This window comes from Ruditapes philippinarum, unplaced genomic scaffold, assembly GCF_026571515.1.
Source record: "Ruditapes philippinarum isolate M1 unplaced genomic scaffold, ASM2657151v2 ctg21059_1_1_1_1, whole genome shotgun sequence".
NCBI lineage: Eukaryota > Metazoa > Mollusca > Bivalvia > Venerida > Veneridae > Ruditapes > Ruditapes philippinarum.
In genome coordinates this window covers 1557-13576 of record NW_026854007.1, presented here as the reverse complement: position 1 = coordinate 13576, position 12020 = coordinate 1557, and the positions used below count along the sequence as shown (strand labels likewise).

At 35.0% G+C, this 12020-nt stretch overlaps 1 long non-coding RNA gene across 1 annotated transcript; it reads right to left on the bottom strand.

Moving 5' to 3' along the window:
* Positions 1–3084: 3084 nt before the first annotated feature.
* Positions 3085–11032, bottom strand: LOC132738662 (uncharacterized). The gene is made up of 3 exons (XR_009626904.1): positions 10846–11032; positions 10307–10443; positions 3085–3596 (listed from the first exon to the last, which is right to left on the bottom strand). It is a non-coding gene; the product is annotated as an uncharacterized LOC132738662 (long non-coding RNA).
* Positions 11033–12020: the final 988 nt, after the last annotated feature.

Genomic DNA, 12020 nt, shown 5'->3' with positions numbered 1-12020 from the left:
AAGTAAATGAGCAATTTCAATACAAAATTAAATACAATCAAAAATCTAATTTTATATTACAGTTTGACAAACCAATTACAAATAGTGACATATTGTTAAAGCAGTGACAAATGCATTAATCCTTTCTTTTCCTGTCATTTTAACACTAACCCTCCCAAATTTATTCATTGCATTTTTCCTGCCTTAACTTTGGAACTGTCTTATAATTTTCATTTTAAGGTGTTTCATTATCAAGGTGATATTTATTTATAAATACAGCATGGAACACACTAAGGGTTGAAAATCTATAATTAATTTATCAGAACTTTCTTCATAATTTCTGGAGTGTTCATTAAACACTGACTGGGACTGACCAGCGTAAAGACTGAATTATAAGTTACATGAACCAAGAATTATGAGTAAAGGGAATTTACTTGCTATATTTCTCATCAAAAACGTTCGAAATTAAAAAAAAAATTGTGTCTAGTATATAAAAGAGGCGTGGGTTTGAATGTAATAAATAGAATCTTTTAACACAACAACAGCTGTTTGTATGACAGCGCACTCAACTTTTCCCAAAGCTTGACAGTAAGAAAAGGGTCATAACTCTGTAAATAGGTAACTCACAGTTATATATCTGTACTAGTTATGTTAGATATTCACAGAGAATAAGCATGTGAAGTTTCAACCCATTCCCTTCAGTAGTTTTAGAGATACCAACTTGTACACAAAAACCTATTCTTTGAATACGCAAGCTAAAAATCTGACTTGATGAAACAAGTTCTGGAAAATTCTTATCAAGCATTAAATCAATCAGATTTGAACCCTCAATATCCTTTAACAGGAAAATGTAAATAAAATGTTATTAACTAAGTCACACAACTTGAAGTAACCAATGAAACCACATTTCAGTACCCAACTAATAAAATTTTATGACAGTTTTTACCTGCCAGATTACCTGATGCCTATCAAACTTTTACATGAACATTCGCATGTCCAAACATCCATTCTTGTCCAATAACGCCACAATTGCGGCATACATTGTGGCGTACATTCAATAAAAGTAACAAATTATCATCATGATAATCAGCCATCTATATTGATCCATTAATTTGTTATATTTCATTTACAATTATGTACAATTATTTGCGAGGCAAGAACGGAAAACACACGATCAAGATTACGGCAGACAGTGACTTAGTTTTTATAGTTTTCACTTAAATGGAGCTCTCTGGCATGTGACGACTGTCAATTTATCAAATTATCAACAACTTCAACAAAACGTGTAAATGACCATGAGTTTAGATTGGGTTCACTATTTTTTACACATGGTTTATCAAATTAAATGATACAATCACACTGATGGTAGTGAAATATCCTTACATACATCAATCATAAATATTACTTGCAAGTTTCAATAGTATATCTGTTAAAGTTAGGTTTAAGAAAGAAAAATGTTCTTGTTGTCTGTTTCAGTTTAAGTGTAAGTTTGTGACAGCAGTTTCATTTCTACATTGGTGGTTGGCAAGAAACCTGGCCAGCACTAAAACATTATGTTAGGAGAGTACTAACCTGTCCTCCACAGTTGATACCATCATGACTATAAACCTCATGTGACATTGTTAGGGTACCAATTGCCATGGACAACAAGGACATAACCAACCAAATCATCATCTTAAAACATGTACCTGACACCTTCAGCTTTGAAACTTACAAACCAATGGACCTGAAATTTATAATAAATCAAAACTAATTTTGTTTTGCATTCATACACTACAGTATTAGAAAGCTGAGGCATCCCTTTTTCTTGTGAACAGTTAGGTGCTGATAATCATTAAGTGATAATTAGTGATAATTACTTGTCTACAAGAATGAAGTCTGGCCAGCTTGTACATCCTTAGCTACTATTTTTTTTTGACTTGATATTAAAGCCTTACCTTAGTTTATACATTTGTATTTGAAATGGACTTGTCCATATTCACAAGTGCAACTTCCATATTCACAAGTCCATCTTCCAATCTAAACAGATATTTTCATTATTTTCAGGGTTAGATTTCAAAACATGTACTGACTGAATAGCCAACAGTGCAAATCATGATCAGATGGTACAGTCTTGCACAAGCTGATCTTATTCTGCACTGATTGCATGAGTAGGATCAGTTGCCATCAAAGCAAGGAATGTACAATATATAAATTTAGCTGGGAGATAGTAAACTTGTTTTTCACATTTACTATTAGTATGAAGCAGTAAGTAGTGTATTTGAATTCAGGTGCAATATCTACTATCAAAATATCACCATTACTATTTGCCTTGAAAACACATTAGCCATTTCAGTATCCTTTTACAGAGCGATACATCTTTTTGAAGTTGTGTTGTAAGTTAAGATGTAAAGGTCATAATGTGTACATACAGCTTTCATGGTGTAGGAAGACCTAAGCTGCCCCTCCTCATTATTGCATGCAAAATTTCACAGCTGAGTAAAACCACCAAACTTCTAATAGCTAACTGGATAGCTCCCACACAATAAAAAAATCCATAGTCCCTGGTGGGATTCAAACCAAAAGCAGTAAGGGTAAAATGATTCAGTCAGTGACTCAAACTGCTCAGCCTTATATGCCACCAAGTGGCGGCATGGCCGAGTGGTTAACGCGTCAGACTAGTAATCTAAGGATTGCTGACCACATGGGTACAAACCCTGTCAGGGGCAAGCCATTGTTTCCTTGAGCAAGAAATTTACATTCATTGCTTAGTACTGGTTGGTTCCAGGAACGGATTCGAGAGTGTTTCAATAAGCTTATAGCTTCCAACACAATCAAAAACTAAAATAAATTTGTATAAACTAAGTGATACTAGTAGAACAAGGGGGACAAGTAAACAGATGGATGACTAATTTTTCTGAGATATCCACAAGTTACAGTTGTCCAAAACTGTCATTTGTAACAAATGCTAACTTATCTGAACAACTTGATGGGTGGATGGCATCAGACATACAGTCTTCATTCTGAATCTTAAGGACACCCGTGATTCCGTCCTAAATAACCAGTAGGCTATTGTATACATGTAGTGCCCCAACTACTGTACTAACTAGATGGGACATAGGGCATCAGACCTGATTAAAGTCACTTCTTTGTACATTGTAATAATTAAATAGAATGAAAAAGTCACAGTTACTTTGACTTAGGATAACCGTCTGCATAATTAGGCAATCAAAGTTCAATTTCTATTGCTATAACCCTATTACCAAAATTAAAATATTCATATTCAAAATGCAAACACATTATTTAAACTTTAAATATAATAACTTATCATGAAGTAATCAATCGGTCAACACTTGCCATGTAACTTCACAAGGTGTCATGGCGCTTCTGTGTCTATCTCCATCATTAACTGGTCAAAAATAGTTATTTCATATTCAAGCGCACCAATATTTAATATTCAAACACATTACAACACTGTGCTGTTACATATTAATTCTATTTAATTGTTTATCAGGTGTCCATTTTCTAAATATTAAATTTCTGGGTGTGAGGTCAATGTATAAATTAAACTTACACTAGCTTGAACAAAGTCCACATTGTCACACCTGCAGCAGATGATCCTATTAGGAATACAGAAACTGAAAAATAAAGTATTTTTGTCATCTAAAAAATCAAGCATTTATACTAAATGGGTATATCAAAATACCCTGTTATACCTGCTAACCCAGTTATTTTTTTAACGTAATATCAACCGTAAGAGATGTTATGAAATGTATACACTGAATGATACATCTTTCATAATTATTTACACTGAGGTTTATCCCATTACCATGTCTGGTAAAGTTTTTTAAAATTATTTTTCTATTCCGCAAATATATAAATCATTCTGACACTGTTATAGTCTTACAAAAACTTTAAACTCCTTATATATACATTTGTGGCTGAGTGATAAGTCGTAGACTTCAAACCACTTGCCCCTTTTTGCTGTGGGTTCAAATCCTGACAGGGACTTTGAATTCTTTCATGTGAGGAAACTCTCTTGCTAGCTTATGGAATACCAGTGCCTGAAATAAAGCAAAGAACGAACCTGAGGTCTTCATCTACCATTAAAGCTAGAAAGGCACTATATGACCTATACTGTGTTGGTGTGACATAAAACTAACAAGAGCCATGTCAACATGGCCATCCCCTGCCGAATGGGTATGCTCATTGGAAGAATGTATATGTAGTAGAGCAGAATAATTCAATTTTAAGAGGTCTTTGGTAAGGAAAACTAATGGCTGAAGTGATTACAGATTTGAAACCTATATGAATACTGATGGCTGAAAATAACAAAGGGCAATAACTGAAAAATAATGCAGGGTAGGTTATCATTCTTGTGTGCTGCACCCCTCCTCAGTAAAATCTATCCACCTATGAAGTTTCAAGTTGATACCTCAAATACTTTTTGAGATAAGCTCCGGACAAAATAGTATGAAAAAGAACAAAGGGCAATAACTCAAAAATTATATAGGGAAGAGTTATCATTCTTGTGCACAGCATTCCTCCTCAATAAGATCTATCCACCTATGACATTTCATGTTGACATCTCAAACACTTTTGAGTTATGCTCCACTCAGGTGAAAAATTAAGTATGAAAAATAACAAAGGGCAATAACTCAAAAATTATGAAAGGTAGAGTTATCATTCTTGTGCACTGCACACCTCCTGAGTGAGATCTATGCACCTATGAAGTTTCATGTTGATATCTCAAAGGCCTTTTGAGTTATGCTCTGGACAAAAAACAATTTTGAAAAATAACAAAGGGCAATAACTCAAAAATTATGAAGGGTAGAGTTATCATTCTTGTGCACTGCACTCCCCCTCAATGAGATCCATCCACCTATGAAGTTTCAAGTTGATATCTCAAATATTTTTTGAGATAAGCTGCGGACAAAATAGTATGAAAAAAAACCCAAAGGGCAATAACTCAAAAATTGTATAGGGAAGAGTTTTTATTCTTGTGCACAGCATTCCTTCTTAATAAGATCTATCCACCTATGACATTTCATGTTGACATCTCAAACACTTTTGAGTTATGCTCAACTCAGGTGAAAAATTAAGTATGAAAAATAACAAAGGGCAATAATTCAAAAATTATGAAAGGTAGAGTTATCATTCTTGTGCACTGCACACCTCCTGAGTGCGATCTATACACCTATGAAGTTTCATGTTGATATCTAAAAGGCCTTTTGAGTTATGCTCTGGACAAATTAATTTTCAAAAATAACAAAGGGCAATAACTCAAAAATTATGCAGGGTAGAGTTATCATTCTTGTGCACTGCACTCCTCCTCAATGAGTTTCATCCACCTATGAAGTTTCAAGTTGATACCTCAAATATTTTTTGAGATAAGCTCCGGACAAAGTATGAAAAACAACAAAGGGCAATAACTCAAAAATTATATAGTGAAGAGTTATCATTCTTGTGCACAGCATTATTCTTCATTAAGATCTATCCACCTATGACATTTCATGTTGATATCTCAAACACTTTTTGAGTTATGCTCCACTCAGGTGAAAAATTAAGCATGAAAAATAACAAAGGGCAATAACTCAAAAATTATGAAAGGTAGAGTTATCATTCTTGTGCACTGCACACCTCCTGAGTGAGATCTATGCACCTATGAAGTTTCATGTTAATATCTCAAAGGTCTTTTGAGTTATGCTCTGGACAAAATTAATTTTGAAAAACAACAAAGGGCAATAACTCAAAAATTATGAAGGGTAGAGTTATCATTCTTGTGCACTGCACTCCCCCTCAATGAGATCCATCCACCTATGAAGTTTCAAGTTGATATCTCAAATATTTTTTGAGATAAGCTGCGGACAAAATAGTATGAAAAAAAAACCAAAGGGCAATAACTCAAAAAATGTATAGGGAAGAGTTTTTATTCTTGTGCACAGCATTCCTCCTTAATAAGATCTATCCACCTATGACATTTCATGTTGACATCTCAAACACTTTTGAGTTATGCTCAACTCAGGTGAAAAATTAAGTATGAAAAATAACAAAGGGCAATAATTCAAAAATTATGAAAGGTAGAGTTATCATTCTTGTGCACTGCACACCTCCTGAGTGCGATCTATACACCTATGAAGTTTCATGTTGATATCTAAAGGCCTTTTGAGTTATGCTCTGGACAAATTAATTTTCAAAAATAACAAAGGGCAATAACTCAAAAATTATGCAGGGTAGAGTTATCATTCTTGTGCACTGCACTCCTCCTCAATGAGTTTCATCCACCTATGAAGTTTCAAGTTGATACCTCAAATACTTTTTGAGATAAGCTCCGGACAAAATAGTATGAAAAAGAACAAAGGGCAATAACTCAAAAATTATATAGCGAAGAGTTATCATTCTTGCGCACAGCATTCCTCCTCAATAAGATCTATCCACCTATGACATTTCATGTTGACATCTCAAACACTTTTGAGTTATGCTCCACTCAGGTGAAAAATTAAGTATGAAAAATAACAAAGGGCAATAACTCAAAAATTATGAAAGGTAGAGTTATCATTCTTGTGCACTGCACACCTCCTAAGTGAGATCTATGTACCTATGAAGTTTCATGTTAATATCTCAAAGGCCTTTTGAGTTATGCTCTGGACAAAATTAATTTTGAAAAATAACAAAGGGCAATAACTCAAAAATTATGAAAGGTAGAGTTATCATTCTTGTGCACCGCACACCTCCTGAGAGAGATCTATGCACCTATGAAGTTTCATGTTGATATCTCAAAGGCATTTTGAGTTATGCTCTGGACAAAATTAATTTTGAAAAATAACAAAGGGCAATAACTCAAAAATTATGAAGGGAAGAATTATCATTCTTGAGCACTGCACTCCTCCTCAATGAGGTCTATCCACGTATGAAGTTTCAAGTTGATATCTCAAATAATTTTTGAGATAAGCTCCGGACAAAATAGTATGAAACTAGAACTGCCACTACCTTGGCGTGAATACCCCCGCATACCACTTTGTCAGAATCAACAGTGGCCATTTAGAGCTCAAGGACAACCTCCCTGCCAAATCTGAGGTTACTAAGCCAGTGCATTGCTAAGTTATGTATTCTACAAGCTTCAAATGTGAAAATGTCAAAATCAATACATTGCTGACAGGACATTCTTTAGCAATTGAGAAGAAAAGCTTTTTATTGTCAAGGTCCCTGTGACCTTGACCTTTGACCCAGTGACCTTAAAGTAAATAGGGGTCACCTTATAGTCATGATCAACATCCATGCCAAATATGAAGACTGTGGGTCAAAGGAATCTTAAGTAAATGGGTGGACAAACTTTTTGAAGTCAAAGTCCCTATGACCTTGACCTTTGATCCAGTGACCTCAAAATCACAAGGGGTCATCTACTTATCATGATCAACATCCATGCCAAATATGAAGACTGTGGGTCAAAGGAATCTTAAGTTATTGGGCAGACAAACTTTTCGAAGTCAAAGTCCCTGTGACCTTGACCTTTGACCTGGTGACCTCAAAATCAATAGGGGTCATCTACTAATCATGACTAACCTCCATGCCAAATATGAAGACTGTGGGTCAAAGGAATCTTAAGTTATTGGGCGGACAAGCTTTTTGAAGTCAAGGCCCCTGTGACCTTGACCTTTGACCTGGTGACCTCAAAATCAATAGGGGTCATCTACTAATCATGACTAACCTCCATGCCAAATATGAAGACTATGGGTCAAAGGAATCTTAAGTTATTGGGCGGACAAGCTTTTTGAAGTCAAGGCCCCTGTGACCTTGACCTTTGACCTGGTGACCTCAAAATCAATAGGGGTCATCTACTAATCATGACTAACCTCCATGCCAAATATGAAGACTGTGGGTCAAAGGAATCTTAAGTTATTTGGCGGACAAGCTTTTTGAAGTCAAGGCCCCTGTGACCTTTGACCTGGTGACCTCAAAGTCAATAGGGGTCATCTAATAATCATGACTAACCTCCATGCCAAATATGAAGACTATGGGTCATAGGAATCTTAAGTTATTGGGCGGACAAGCTTTTTGAAGTCAAGGCCCCTGTGACCTTGACCTTTGACCTGGTAACCTCAAAGTCAATAGGGGTCATCTACTAATCATGACTAACCTCCATGCCAAATATGACGACTGTAGGTCAAAGGAATCTTAAGTTATTGGGCGGACAAGCTTTTTGAAGTCAAGGCCCCTGTGACCTTGACCTTTAACCTGGTGACCTCAAAATCAATAGGGGTCATCTACTAATCATGACTAACCTCCATGCCAAATATGAAGACTGTAGGTCAAAGGAATCTTAAGTTATTGGGCGGACAAGCTTTTTGAAGTCAAGGCCCCTGTGACCTTGACCTTTGACCTAGTGACCTCAAAATCAATAGGAGTCATCTACTAATCATGACTAACCTCCACGCCAAATATGAAGACTAAGAGTCAAAGATATCTTAAGTTATTGGGCGGACAAGAAAAAACCGACAGACGGCCGGACGGCCAGACAGCCGGACGGCCGGACGGACAAGCTGATTCCAGTATACCCCCCTTACAACTTTGTTGTGGGGGGGTATAAAAAACAAAACAAAGGGCAATAACTCAAAAATTGTATAGGGAAAAGTTTTCATTCTTGTGCACAGCATTCCTGCTCAATAAGATATATCCACCTATGACATTTCATGTTGACATCTCAAACACTTTCGAGTTATGCTCAACTCAGGTGAAAAATTAAGTATGATAAATAACAAAGGGCAATAACTCAAAAATTATGAAAGGTAGAGTTATCATTCTTGTGCACTGCACTCCTCCTCAATGAGATTCATCCACCTATGAAGTTTCAAGTTGATACCTCAAATATTTTTGGAGATAAGCTCCGGACAACATAGTATGAAAAATAACAAAGGGCAATAACTCAAAAATTATATAGCGAAGAGTTATCATTCTTGCGCACAACATTCCTCCTCAATAAGATCTATCCACCTATGACATTTCATGTTGACATCTCAAACACTTTTTGAGTTATGCTCCACTCAAATGAAAAATTAAGTATGAAAAATAACAAAGGGCAATAACTCAAAAATTATGAAAGGTAGAGTTATCATTCTTGTGCACTGCACACCTCCTGAGTGAGATCTATGCACCTATGAAGTTTCATGTTGATATCTCAAAGGCATTTTGAGTTATGCTCTGGACAAAATTAATTTTGAAAAATAACAAAGGGCAATAACTCAAAAATTATGAAGGGTAGAGTTATCATTCTTTTGCACTGCCCTCCTCCTCAATGAGTTCTCTACACCTATGAAGTTTCAAGTTGATATCTTAAATTCTTTTTGAGATATGCTCTGGACAAAATTGTCGGACGGAAGGACGGACAGAAGGAGCCTATTTCTATATCCCCCGCCGAAAATAGTACAGTAAAGCAATTTATTTCACCTTTGTTTGCACTGCTAGATTTAAGTAACACAGACTTGTTCCATTTTGAATTTTAGGCATTACAGTAGTAGGGCTACAACTAACCTCCAAACTCGTCTGAGTTCAATTCAGGGTCAGATATTCTTGCATATCAGACTGGCGTTTTCGTGAGTTTTACCCATGCCGGAAATTTCATCTGGCATGGGGGGTGCCAGATGTGTCGCGTGCTATACAAAGGCACGCTTAGGATGACGTCATTTTACCGTTATGAATGAAGTTGTAATTCATACACTGTTGTAAGAAAGTAGTTACGATTGTAATGATATAAATTTCCATTGAAATTAAAGATAAAGAATTTAAAATATAATGGAATATGGTAGAATATGCAAGAAAAAATATCTGACATATGTTTGCGGTTCCGATCGGAATATCCGTCCCTCGGTCACCCGCCCATGGGCGGTAACTCGGCAAGCCTCGTTAATTCCGATCAGAACCGCAAAATATGACAGATATTATTATTCTGGCAAGTTATGTTTGTGTGTATGATAAAGATCTGTCAGATAAACAGCACACTCAACCATTCTCACTCAGTGCCTAATAAAGATTCAAACAAGGCAATGCAGGAATATTTACACAAAGGGGAATAACTCAATGAAAATGTAATCTAGAGTTTAGGGTCATTGTCAGTGTTCTACAATTATGTATGTGTAATATCTTCAGAACTTGCACGCTTAACCTTTATCAGGAATTTTCAAAAAGGACAATACTTCTGCCAAAATCAATTACTTCTGAATTCAAGTCTTTTACATTGTAATGGTTGTAGCTAGCACTACAATAAACCAAGTGACATAAAAGATTCTAACTTTTGGAGACATTGATGCTGACAATGCACTTTAAAACAAAACTTCATTACTAATATATTTACCACTAAGACACATTTCTTCTGGCTATGTATTCACCCCCACCCCACACCTCACATCACTTTCTTTAAAACCAGACACACTTGTATGAGACATGATGTCTAGGTGCCGCAGGGGTCCACTACATTTATAACATCTGGTCCTGAAACAAGGAAAAGCAAAAAAGAATAAAATAATATATAGATATTGCATCATTTTTATAAATAATATATATAGTTATCTTATTTGCCTTGGGATAATGTTCTGATCTGCAGACTCTAGAAATTTTTTCTCAGAAATCTATGTTACATACACTGTATGTGTAGGTTAGAAGGGTCTAAATCACTTAAGAAACTTAAGTAATGAAGAAGCAGATCTAAGAATGTACAGAATGAATTGTCATGGCCAATTTCACAGCAAGTATTATTTTTCAGGGCAAACTTCTTAGAAGCTTGCTCTTACATGTGTGTTGAATTTCATGCTCAATGAATAATGATGTTTTTTATCAATGAAATATAAGTGTGATTTATGTAAAAATCAAGATAACAAACTGGTGTTTATTTACATAGTTGAATGTTTGTGAAGTATCTGTTTGCATTTTGCTACTGGTTAAACACAAAAACATGTTTTTTTCCCAACATATGTTACAGGAACTTGGATGGCATTTGTCTGAAAGCAAATATGGTATGACATAATGTCAATACTTAGGACATATTGAGAGTGAAAAAGAGATAAAACACAATAAATTGATAATGTTGTAGTACTGGGTGGGAACTTTAGAGCTCTCACCTTGTTGTCGCTGACCAAATTTTGCCCAGTAGTTATGAACTATTCAGAGGTTTTGACCATATGAAATGGGCAACAGCCAGATTACATATCATATACCCACAGCCATTTTACATCCAAAATAAACTGAAGAAATTCATAACTGTGAAAATGCCATTTCTATAAATGTATAGAAAAATACATTTCAAAATCACATTATTCATAATTATGCCCATTTCTTTTCCTGCAAACAATTATATTTTAACAGTTACATTATTAATCAATTACATTTCAAAAGAGATCCACCGAATGTGTATCAAATAAAAAAGATAGAAAAACAAAACATGAATCAAAATTTAATATTGCTTCAACTGGGAAAAAAGCCCCAACAACAACAACAACAACAGGAGTCTGGTAAAATGAGAAATGAGGGGCTTACTTAATTAATACAAACTAGCTTTAATTTTCTCTACAAATAGGAGCCATCATGTCTGAACCTTCAGGCAACTTTTGGTTCACTAATTAACTTAACTATCTGATCAGAACAAACAAACAAACATGAGAGACAAGTCTCGGACAACAATGTCCTTATTTTATGATATTCAAATAAACTTAAAAATCAAATACAGTAAGATCTTTTTCAAAATTCAAAACATGTGACCAACTTGCTCTTTAAAGGAACTAATTTTTACCACAGGCAATGTAAATTGCTCTCTAAAAATTACAATGATCACTATGCTAAAATGCTATAAACATAAAATATGCTACTTTGTTTCTTGTTTATATTGATAATTTATTACTCAGTGGTTCTTGTGTAATTAATAAAAAAGGTATGATATTTGTTTTCAAAATGTTAATGTCATCCTATAATATATTGAATATTTTAGTTGATCAAATTGACCAAAATAATATAGAAACCCCAGAATGAGATATTTATCTTGACCAGCTGTCACCCTGACCACAGGTACACCACTT